At 44.5% G+C, this 12,601-nt stretch overlaps 1 protein-coding gene across 1 annotated transcript in view; it reads right to left on the bottom strand.

Moving 5' to 3' along the window:
- pals1a (protein associated with LIN7 1, MAGUK p55 family member a) overlaps nt 1-10,150 on the bottom strand; it is a 35,463-nt gene extending 25,313 nt beyond the window's left edge. The window contains exon 1 of the mRNA XM_061696536.1: nt 9,965-10,150. The gene's annotated coding sequence lies outside the window, so the exon portion shown is untranslated. The remainder of the gene's footprint in view (nt 1-9,964) is intronic.
- Between the last annotated feature and the right edge of the window lie 2,451 nt (nt 10,151-12,601).

The raw sequence follows: 12,601 nt of genomic DNA, 5'->3' as shown, positions 1-12,601 counted from the left end.
TGTTTACCAGACCTTCAAACAAAGGCCTGTCTTAAGAATGTAAAAAGGAATAAAATAATGCATTAGTGAGTGAAATAACAAACCTGGCCTTTGTTGATCATCCATCCATCATTCCATCCATTTTCTGAGCCGCTTCTCCTCACTTGGGTCGCGGGCCTGCTGGAGCCCATCCCAGCTATCACCGGGCAGGAGGCGGGGTACAGTCGCAACTGGTTGCCAGCCAATCGCAGGGCACATTTAAACAAACAACCATTCGGACTCACATTCAAACCTACGGGCACTTTAGAGTCTTCAATTAACCTACCATGCATGCGTGCCCGGAGAAAACCCACGCGGGCACAGGGAGCACATGTAAACTCCACACATTTTAGCAGACAATAAACTAAACTTCTCAAACACCATAGGACCCGTATTTTCCTATTGTTGCAAATTTGTGACCCAGTTTTATAGATTTTTAGAGCAATGAACATTTTTTTTTTAAGTAGCCTCTGAGAAAACATGCACAGTATATTGTATTTTTAAATGGCATTTCAAATTAGTTTGCTGTACCGCCAAAAGCATATACAGGAAGTCATCAATTTACGAACGAGTTCCGTTCCTACGCTGGCGACGTAATCCGAATTTCCGCGTCAGTCGGATTTCACCGTTAAAGTCAAAATTTACGTCGAAATACTTCTGTTACGGGTACTGTCCCATGTGATTGTGACAGCAAGCTCAGTGTGTGTGGGCGTGTGAGTCGATGTGTGAGTGAGACGGGACTGCGCAGGCGTCGTCCGGCGGGACTGTGAAGGAGGAAGGAGTGCGCGCCAGGGGCGTGTGTACAGTGGCGGTGACCGGGGAAGAGTAGCGATTAGCGGAGGACCCGTTGACGTTGAATGTACAGAGGAGCTAATAAAGCCATGAAAGTAGCAAATCGGTGCTTCGTGCCTTCATTGTTGCCGCCACCCAGCTCAGCTGTGCAACGAGAGAAGGGAGTTAACCCCGAGGAGGACAACCTCGGCACTGGAGAAGGCATCTCCCGACCACGGTCAGGTGACCGGAGCAGGAAAGTTTAACACTTCGTATAAAGAAACTACAATACATTAAAATTAAAAAAAATAAGATACTGTACTTACCATTACTGCTGAGAGTCCCGGTACACAAACACAGACAAGCACTATGCACTAGCTAAGCAGAAGAAAATATGGTGCTGGGGACAAAATGGCGGACGAGGCACAGGCGTCGTAAAGTCGAAACGTTGTAGGTCGAGTACGTCCTAACTCAAGGACGACCTGTACTGTAGACATATGACATCCACCAGCCGGAGGAGGAGCTGCACTGTATTTGTTTACAGAGTAAACTTGAGGCGGAATGTAGACACCAGTGAGAATGAATGATGCGAACTCACGAGGCGAGTAGAATGGCTAAAAGTGGTGATTCTTCTTCTTCTTCTGAGAATAGTGTGCTTGTTTATGTTTAGCTACTTACTGCACTGTGTCGTCATGTCAATTCTGAACTAAGTTGCTGATTTAACACTAATATTTAAGTTATTGGTCCATGTTGGATTGGCTGGCAACCAGTTCAGGGTGTACCCCGCCTCCTGCCCGATGACAGCTGGGGCTCCAGCACGCCCGCGACCCTAATGCGGAGAAGCGGCTCAGAAAATGGATGGATGGATAGATGGTCCATGTTGATGTAACTGTTACTTATGTGGCGTACATTACCAAGTAATGGGTACAGTTAAGATAATGCTTTTTTTGTATTGTGGATAAGTGATATTCCTGCCACTTGGCAGCTGCTGAAAGTAACTAAAATGTTACCTTTTTCTAACAGTTACTTTTGAAATCAAGTAATCAGTCAAGTAACTAAGTTACTTTTAAGCTCCAGTAAACAGTAAAGTAACTAAGTTACTTTTTCAAGGTAACTGTGGCAAGGTAACTGCTGAGTGTTGAATATAGAATGGACGACTAAATACTTTTCACTCAAGTCCGGTCAAAGGCTGTATGTCTAATTTGTTAAGAAACCATTGTGGTTTTGGAGGAATATAACATCAGCCGTCACTTTTCTACCAAGCATGCTGATTATGCTAACAGCTAATCAACGGAGGAACTGATGGCTACGGGTCAGCGGTTAAAATCAAGCTTGCAGGCTCAGCAAACTCGGACAAACTGCCATCCAAGATTCTCACAAGACCCTGAAACAGCGCCACAGGAGCTGCAGATGGAACTGATTGATCTCTGAGATGTGATACTGTCTTATAAGAGAAGTTCTCAAACTAGACGTGTTTTATGCTTCATGAAGCGCAGACATCCATCCCCATCCATTTTCTACCGCTTATCCGAGGTCGGGTCGCGGGGGCAGTAGCTTTAGCAGGGACGCCAAGACTTCCCTCTCCCCAGCCACTTCATCCAGCTCTTCCGGGGGGATCCCAAGGCATTCGCAGCCCAGCTGAAGGACGTAGTCTCTCCAGCGTGTCCTGGGTTGTCCCCGGGGTCTCCTCCCGGTGGGATGTGCCCGGAACACCTCACCAGGGAGGTGTCCGGGAGGCATCCGAATCAGATGCCCCAGCCACCTCATCTGGCTCCTCTCGATGTGGAGGAGCAGCGACTCTACTCTGAGATTCTCCCGGCTGACCGAGCTTCTCACCCCATCTCTAAGGGAGAGCCCGGACACCCTGCGGAGGAAAATCATTTCGGCCGCTTGTATCCGGGATCTTGTTCTTTCGGTCACGACCCACAGCTCGTGACCATTGGTGAGGGTAGGAACGTAGATCGACCGGTAAAGCGCATACAAATTTCCAAAAATCCGGAAGATGGCATATAGGATGCTGGTGTTGTTCGGCTCGAGGTGTTCGGCTCGACACGAGTATGAACAGACTTTTAGTGTGATGAACACTAACAAAACATCCTACAGATCCTAGCTGAGTGATTAACACCTTAGATGTGTTCTGAGAATTGCCACAACAAAACAAACACCAGATTTTGATGCACTGGCAACAAAAGATGAACAACAAAACAACACTGTTCCCATTAAAAGTAAATCTAAGTATTAACACTACAATACCTCTTTTTTTTTTTTATATGTAAACACCTGGTTCTGGCTTGGCCCGCCTGTCAAATTTTAAAAGTCAATGTGGCCCCTGAGCCAAAAGATTTGCCTACCCCTGCTCTAAGCGACACTATGTACGATTGTCAGTCTAACAATGATTTGGTTGCACATCTTCATTTGTTTGTGGCCTAATTTTTAGTCTGTCAGGTCATGGAGCGAGTGAGAATGACAGTGAGAGTACATTCCAGAGAACAGAGGACTTGTGTATTGTACTGGCCAGTAGCCCATCTGCTTGTCCTTGCTAGCTTAATCAGTATCCGTAAATACCAGCTTTGGCCTCATCACCTCAGCAATATGAAATACCTGTCCGGAAGACAATCATTGATAAGTATAACAAAACATATAGTATAACAGTGCCTCCCAGCTTATCCTCTCTGTGTCCTTTGTCATAACAATAATCAAAATTTAGATTATTCGCTGTCTTGGAGGCAATGATTAGTGACATGCTGCCTTGACAGTGCACACGAGGCGCATATTCTTATGCCTCCGCCGCTCAGCATCGTAGTAGCAAGGTTGGGCAACAATAGGGATGCTGCAGTTTGGGCTAGCCACAAGCATGATGACAGTAAAGCCACGCGGTTCCCACAATTCATTGAGACATGCAAATTTAAATTACTGCCGTAATAAAGATGTTAATTTTTGTTGTTAATGTGTGTTTATGTTACCATTAATTGAATGTGTTCACATTTACAGTATGGTTGTTTTATGGTGCACGACTATGCCATTATCAGATCGTGACTGTAGGCTGTGTGTAAAATAGTGATGTCCCAGTCAGTTCAACCACATAGTCTATCAAGCCAAATTGGCATTGCTTGTTAATAGCAAACATTTCTTAACTATGAAGTGTACAAGCTCGCGCGTCGGCTGCGGCAAAGCTATGAATTAGTAGCAATTAACAACATGTTTATTTTGGTGACAAAAGTCTTTCGGTCTGCCGAAATTTAGGTGCGCCACTAGAAATGACCTTTATTGGGATATGAAATTTTGTCGACATCGTAAAGCACTAGGGAGTATTATATTTATTTGTCATTCCGGTGGGGAAGCCAGTTGCTAAGCTATCGTGACATGAAGTTACAAAACACCAAAATAAGTGACTCTCATACTGTAGGTCTGGCTACAACCCTCTTAAGGTAGAGATTAGCCAACTTTCAAGAGCAAAATAGCAGGGAAATGAATACGTGTCACTCGAGGAAAATACTGAAATACATGAAAATGCTAGACAGCGACATAACACAGGGAACGGAAACCACAAACAAATTAGTACGTCACCGCTGCTATGTCACTTGAGAAAAAGGGCCTATAAATATAAAAGTATATTAATTTAATAAATATTTTAGTATATGATAACCTTTATTAGTCGCCTAATGGAGAATTTGCGCCATTTAAGCATCAGTAGGGGATACAGGAAATACAAAGAGCATGCAAGAGAAGACATTTGGCTACAAATGCATCCGCCATGACAAGGTTGATGGAATAAATACAGTAAAATAAATATTGAAGCCATAATTTATTAACAATTACAGTTATAATGATGACACGACATCCCAATTTAGTACTTTTCCTAAAACAAGGACCATTTTCTTTTATCTTTTCTCCCTTATAAAAATGTATTAGATTACAAATATATTGAAAACGGCCTCACAGTTCTGAGGACCGGGGTTCAATCCCCAGCTCCGCCTGTGTGGAATTTGCATGTTCTTCCCGTGCCTGCGTGGGTTTTCTCCAGGCACTCCGGTTTCCACCCACATCCCAAAAACATGCGTGTTAGGTTAATTGACAACTCTAAATTGCCCGTAGGTGTGAATGTGAGTGCGAGTGCGAATGGTTGTTTGTATGTGCCCTGCGATTGGCTGGCAACCAGTTCAGGGTATACCCCGCCTGCTGCCCGATGATAGCTGGGATAGGCAGCACGCCCGCGACCCTCGTGAGGAGAAGCGGCTCAGAAAATGGATGGATGGATGGATATATTGAAAACACAAATGAATACAAATTCAATACAAATAATAATAAAAGATTATTCAAAGCATCTCGAAGTTGCAATGTGACAATATTGTAATGTAATATATATATCAGCACTTCAACCAGAGTACAACGTAAAAAAAAGAAATTAAGATTTTTGTGGGGGGGGGGGGGGGGGGGAACTGCCTTTTTGTATTATTTCTTGACATATCACGACAGAAATTCACACACTAATGTAACTGGCCATGCTGAATTCGATTTTGAACTCATCTCTTCTGAAGATGCCCATTTAAAGGCACTAATTAGCATGTTTGTCAAAATCTCATCATTTTTTAAAGGTGTCTTCCCCCCCCCAAAAAAAAGAATACGATTGAGCGTAATGACATCATGAACACCAGTTAGTTCTGCCCAGAACCATATTTGTGCCACCAAAAACCATGTTCCACACGGCCATTTATTGCAGACGGTTTTGGGCCAATGATAAACTTAGCCAAAAACAACAAAGTTGTGTCTGTAAGTGATTTTTAAGACACTGTTAGATGTGTAATGTACATCTACATGATAAGTATAAGTGAGCTGATTGGTAGTTAGCGTTGGTAATTGAGGGCATACATTGTAATACAATTACTGTTTATCTTCATTCCTTGTGAAGTTACCTGCAAATAAGTTTGCTTTGCACTTTGTAATACTGAATTTGTTGTCTCCTTTATTATTATTTGTTAAAAATTGTAATAAATATTGCTCATCACTCACTACAATATAACTTTATTTTTACTCCATCCTTTTTGCTCATCCCCCCCACACCCCCATCTGTGGTCCCTTCTCAAGGTTTGTTTCCCCCCCCCCCATGGGGGAGGGGGAGGGTTAGATTATGGGATGTCATCAATCATTCCAAACTCTGGGCCTGTGTCACCCTTTGAAAATCCTTTGTGATTAAGAGCTAAAGGGCTATACAAAAAAATCTTGACTCATTGGTTTTAAACTTTGGATTTTGTTTTCTTATATTTTTCAAAGTTTGTATATTGAAAAGTAAATGATAAATTGTGAAATGTTGAGATTTTATTGATGAATAAATGGTTTATTACCACAAACCCCCACAAAAGTACAGAAAATTGGTACCGTGGAGTACCGGTACCAATTCCCAGGTACAGGGATTTGATATCGTAATGCGAAAGATACCCATCGATAGCTGGGCGTGAGCATATTACTAAGCGAAGGAAAAGAAACAGGATTCCTTTAGATAAGATAAGAGCGATAAGATAAACGTCACAGGGTTATATCGAGTGGGAGATATTTTTTTTCTTGGAGGATTTATATTGTTATATCACACAGTTCCACTACTACCAGTAACAACATTAGGTAGACCGGTCTGGCAAAATATAATTACATCTAATATAGAAACTTTTGCAAAGACAAAATTGATTGTTCAGAAAATAATTCATACAAATACAGGAATATAGTACTTGTCAAATTGGGCTTTCTGGAAGGAAGAAACATTATATTAAAGTTCTGTGCGATGTTACGATATATATCGTTGTGTGATATAAAAATGTATATCATACGATATAACCCTCTAGTAGGGTTGGGCATCGTTTGAATTGATCCATTCAGGTCCTGACTCCGATTCCTCATTTCGATTCCAAACTATTCTCGATTCCGATTCTTTTAGGGGGTCAAAAAGGTTTGCATGGTTTAAATAAAGGGTTTCCATATGAACATCCATTTTCTTAGCAGCCCGCAGCAAAAAGTAAAATGAACATTTGGCTTGGGCATCTTTATAACCAGTATCAATATCAAACCTATTAACTAAAAGGAAATGTGTGTGGAACTAACCCAATTGACTTACTAATCAATTAATATTTCAGCTAAAGGTTAAATATAGTTTTGTTAAAATAGTTATTTGAGCCGGTTTTACCACGTTAAATGGTTTATATGTGCAAGTTTCAACTTGACTTCATGTTTTAAGCATGCATACCCTTTTATTTTGAAGGGTATGCACTGGAACTCAGCATTTGGCACACAAAAAATAACGGCTGAATTTTAATCGTTGCAATATTTGTCCTAAAAAGCAACATGGTTTAAATAAAATGGATTTTAGTGGACAACTGAATCAAATAATTGACACAGGCAGGAATATTGTTAACGCTGAAAAAATGCAATTGTATTCCAATACAAAACAGAACTATTTCCCTCCCCAAAATTAAGCAGACAAGAACATAAAATAATTAAAATAACAAAAACAATAATAATAGGCAGCACGATGGACGACAGGTTAGCACATCTGCCTCACAGTTCTGAGGTCCTGGGTTCAAATCCAGCCTCCACCTGTACAGAGCTTGCATGCTCTACCTGTGCCTGCGTGGGTTTTCCCCTGGTCCTCCGGCTTCCTTCCACATCCCAAAAACATGCATTGTAGGTTAATTGAAGACTCTAAATTGCCCATAGGTGTGAATGTGAGTCGTTGTTTGTTTATTTGTGCCCTGCGATTGGCTCAACCCCGCCTCTTGCCCAAAGAGAGCTGGGCTCCAGCATGCCCGCGACCCAAGTGAGGATAAGCGGTATTGAAAATGGATGGAAAAGAATAATAAATCAGTTTCATATAGCGCTTTTCATAAAACTCAAGACATTTTACAAACAAAACAGACACGAAAAAAAAACACCACAGAATCGGAAAAGGAACTATTGCTGAAGAGGGGGACCGCGGCATGGCAGCAGATTTAATGACAGAAAGTTGATCCAACACAGCTTGATGGTAGAGCAGCTAGGTAGCAAGCAGGCTAAGTAGCAGCAGGCTTGCTGGAAAGGCGGCAGCTTGGTCGGTCTGCGAGGATTTATGGCATTCACAAGCGACAAACAGACCCGGGACTCTACCTTTGGCCAAGGTACGGTGAGGGATCCTCGTTACAATAAAGCATTTTAAAGCACAAAATTTATATTTTCTGTACGGCGATGTGGCGGCTAAAACAAATGAAATTTAGTCACTGTGCTAACTCCAGCATAGTTACATGAATGCTTTCGCTGGTGTGTTGATTAATGTGCATTGTCCTAATCAAATCAACAAACACGTCAGGCAAAGCACTTCAGTTAAAATGTACCTCAACGGTTAAAGAGATAGTTTTCAAATAATCAAATTGGATTTTTCATTTGTTGGAATATTTTGGAATAGCAGGAGGAGTAACAATTTCATTGCGATTCACTAGTCAATCGTCACCGTCAATACGAATAGCGATTGGGTTTTATGGGGCGAGTCCGAGCACTAGTAAACGGTGATGGCACCGCTAGGGCTACATGGTATATTGTTTGATCGTCATCGCAATGTGCACATGGGCAAGTCACATCTCAAAGGTCCTGACAATGTAGGGGGAAAAGAACTGCCTGTAAGCCTGTAATGCTGCGCCACTTAAAATAGAAGCACCCAGTTTTTCTTGAATCATAACCTCTCTTTTTTGGGTCCGTATGGGACTGCTTTTGGGTCCGGACGTGGACCACTGTCCGTCAGTTACAGACCTCTGTTTTAAATGGTGTTGCCACGATCAAGCGAGCTGTTTAGCTCCTCAGCTCGCTGGCTATTTAGCTCATGGGCCAGTGAACATAATAAATAGTTCACATTCCCTAAAATGTCCCAGTTGTGTACATCTATATACGGAGCAAACGCATTCTCCCAGCGGCTTGCTGCAACGTGGGCAGCGTGCCGGGTGTTACCACAACGATGAAGATTTATCGTGTCCATTGTATTTATGGAACGATAACCCGCCCTACTCTGCCTATGACTGGCAAGCACCAAGAAAGGACTTGTACACCTGAGCAACCTGTTGTTGTGATCACGTGGGCTCTGCATGCCGTTTGGGTGCTGCCGGATAGAAGTGTTGTGGAGCGGTGCATAAAATAGACTACTTGGATAAGAGTGGTAAACTCACAGATTTTAAATCCAGTCAGAGCCAATCCAATACTGCCCCCCCTCTCCCCCGACATCGGACTGATTTCTGATCTCAAAGATCGGATTGGGACGGCCCTAGTTGCTTCACTATCGTAGTATCCGAGACAGCAAAAAACAACAGTCCCCTTTCGATACGCTTCACTCTCCAGGCATGACTATAATCGATTTACACAAAGTCAATATCTACTGCTAAAAAGGAAAGCTGTCAACACTTTAATATTATGCACCCATTACGTAATTTTTTATTTTATTATTTTATTTATTTTATGTGTCGTTTAATAGTTATTTGTTATCTTCACATTTACATATTTCATCCATATTAAAATATTGCTGTACTTGATATATTGTGAAATATGATAACAATTGAGATGCATCATCAGATGCATTATGCCTTGTCATTCATCATACGAGAGTACAGTATTTAAAGAGTATTGCATTGTTTTATGTTAGCTTGTAATGTTGGGGGTTGTTTGGGTGCCTTGTTCAGGGGCACCTTGACAGTCATCAAGAAACAGATGACCTCTCCAGCAACCAAATGCCCTCCGGCTCCAAAGCCCAAGTCCTGACAGATGAGCAAATAAAATCACGTTACTTCACGAAAGCTTGGGACGTAACTCCGTCTCGAAATAAAACCCCACCACTGAGTTCTCATTACTCAACAGTGTAAAATAATTTTGACATTAAACGTGCATTTGGGTAGGGCGCGGTGACAGCTAGCTGGGGAAAGGGGAGTTCTAACTAGCGAAGTTAAGTCTTTACGAACAAAATGTGTGTTAATGAACGTCATTTGTTTCAAACTGTGTTTGTTGGCGTTCCTATGACCAGTAGGCCGAATGAATGTGAGGATTTTATTTCTTATTTTTTGTAACTTAGCAGGCTAATATTAGCAGCTAGCTAACTGGCTAGCCGACTTGCTCCTTCCTGCAGCACCTGTTGATAACAAAGCCACTTCATCTTGTACGAAAACGCTACAATACTCACGCTGTTCCACGGGCGTCCCACGTTCCTCTGTTGAGAATAATACGATTAATCCAACCAATCGAAGTTCAAGTTTTATGGCGCTGTGTCCCCAGTTTCACACTGATAAGTTTTACTACTCGATGATTCTACTCAGCGGCTCAGACGTCTACCGCCCTCGTCGTCGCTCTTTTCACAGTCATCATTCCACTGAGATCCACACAGAGACAAACAGGAAACAGCCCGCCCCCAAGTACACACAAAAGAGCAAAATTATTGGCTAGGGAAAGAAGAGGAAAGGCCGGCCTGACCAATCAAACGCGTTTATTTTTTTTATTGTTTTTATCAGCACATAAACCGCATCATTGAACCACATTAACGCAAAATAACAAACCTTGAGAAACGACTTAAATATGTCCACATTTATTTCTGACATATCTGTCGGAATACCCGACAATACATCACTTGCATTTCTTTTTATTCAGGGGTGTCACAATTTGAAATTGTTCCCAAAAGATAATAAATACATGAAAAAGCGTGTGTGTGGGATTTTAATTGGTCATTTTTAATACTGAGTGATTGAAAAGTAACTCCCTATTTTTAAGTACTTGTAATTTATTTCTGAACTATAATTCTTACAAGAAATGAACGGGAGAAGAAAGTGTATTGCATGGAGTTTTATTTAAAATTCAATATGGGCGCCAGCATTTGCCCCCAGTTTCTCAAGCCGCCTGGGGAACCGCATTAACTGATTTCTCTCACAAGGAACTCTTGCGGGATGGAAGACATAACTTCTCGTATTCGCCCTTCAAGTTCTTCCAAATCCCTCCTTGAGCCGTCACCTTGTCGTGGTGGAGGGGTTTGTGTGTCCCAGTGATCCTAGGAGTTAAGTTGTCTGGGGCTTTATGCCCCTGGCAGGGTTACCCATGACAAACAGGTCCTAGGTGAGGGACCAGACAAAGCATGGCTCAAAGACCCCTAATGATGACTACAAACAATGGACTTCGTTTTCCCTTGCCCGGACGCGGGTCACCGGGGCCCCCCACTGGAGCCAGGCCTGGTGGTGGGGCTCGAAGGCGAGCGCCTGGTGGCCGGGGCTGCACCCATGGGGCCCGGCCGGGCACAGCCCGAAAGGGTAGCGTGGGTCCCCCTTCCCATGGGCTCACCACCTGTGGGAGGGGCCATAGGGGTCGGGTGCTGTGTGAGCTGGGCGGTGGCCCAAGGCGGGGACCTTGGCGATCCGATCCCCGGCTACAGAAGCTGGCTCTAGGGACGTGGAATGTTACCTCTCTGGCAGGGAAGGAGCCCGAGCTGGTGTGTGAGGTCGAGAAGTTCCGACTAGATATAGTCGGACTCGCCTCCACACACAGCTCGGGCTCTGGTACCAGTCCTCTCGAGAGGGGTTGGACTCTCCTCCACTCTGGAGTTGCCCACGGTGAGAGGCGCCGAGCAGGTGTGGGTATACTTATTGCCCCCCGGCTCGGCGCCTGTACGTTGGGGTTCAGCCCGGTGAACGAGAGGGTAGCCTCCCTCCGCCTTCGGGTGGGGGGACGGCTCCTGACTGTTGTTTGTGCCTGTGCACCAAACAGCAATTCAGAGTACCCACCCTTTTTGGAGTCCTTGGAGGGGGTGCTGGAGAGCGCTCCCGCTGGGGACTCCATTGTTCTGTTGGGGGATTTAAATGCTCACGTGAGCAATGACAGTTGGCACCAGGACACCCTAGGTCGCAGTTCGATGATCGACTTTGTGGTGGTGTCATCGGACTTGCTGCCGCATGTCTTGGACACTCGGGTGAAGAGAGGGGCGGAGCTGTCAACTGATCACCACTTGGTGGTGAGTTGGCTTCGATGGTGGGGTAAGATGCCGGTCCGACGTGGCAGGCCCAAACGTATTGTGAGGGTCTGCTGGGAACGTCTGGCAGAATCCCCTGTCAGAAGGAGTTTCAACTCCCACCTCCGACAGAACTTTGCTCATGTTCCGGGGGAGGCTGGGGTCATCGAGTCCGAGTGGACCATGTTCCACGCCTCCATTGCTGAGGCGGCCGACCGGAGCTGTGGCCGTAAGGTGGTCGGTGCTTGTCGTGGCGGCAACCTGTTGGTGGACACCAACGGTGAGGGATGCCATCAAGCTGAAGAAGGAGTCCTATTGGGCCTCTTTGGCCTGTGGGACTCCTGTGGCAGCTGATGGGTACCGGCTGGCCAAGCGGAATGCAGCTCTGGTGGTCGCTGAAGGAAAAACTCGGGTATGGGAGGAGTTCGGTGAGGCCATGGAGAAAGACTTCCGGACGGCTTCGAGGAAATTCTGGTCCACCATCCGACGTCTCAGGAGAGGAAAGCAGTGCACACCAACACTGTGTATAGTGGGGATGGGGCGCTGCTGACCTCGACTCGGGACGTTGTGAGTCGGTGGGGAGAATACTTCGAAGACCTCCTCAATTCCACCGACACGCGTTCTCATGAGGAAGCAGAGTGTGGGTTCTCTGAGGCGGGCTCTCCTATCTCTGGGTTTGAGGCCACCGAGGTAGTTAAAAAGCTCCTCGGTGGCAGGGGCCCGGGGGTGGATGAGATCATCAAGCTGTGAGCTCCAACTCTCACTGGAGCAGTTCGCAGCAAAGTGTGAAGCGGCTGGGATGAGAATCAGCACCTCCAAATCTGAGACCAT

This window comes from Phycodurus eques, chromosome 14 (genome assembly GCF_024500275.1).
Source record: "Phycodurus eques isolate BA_2022a chromosome 14, UOR_Pequ_1.1, whole genome shotgun sequence".
Taxonomy (NCBI): Eukaryota; Metazoa; Chordata; class Actinopteri; order Syngnathiformes; family Syngnathidae; genus Phycodurus; species Phycodurus eques.
This window is presented reverse-complemented; position numbering and strand designations above follow the sequence as displayed.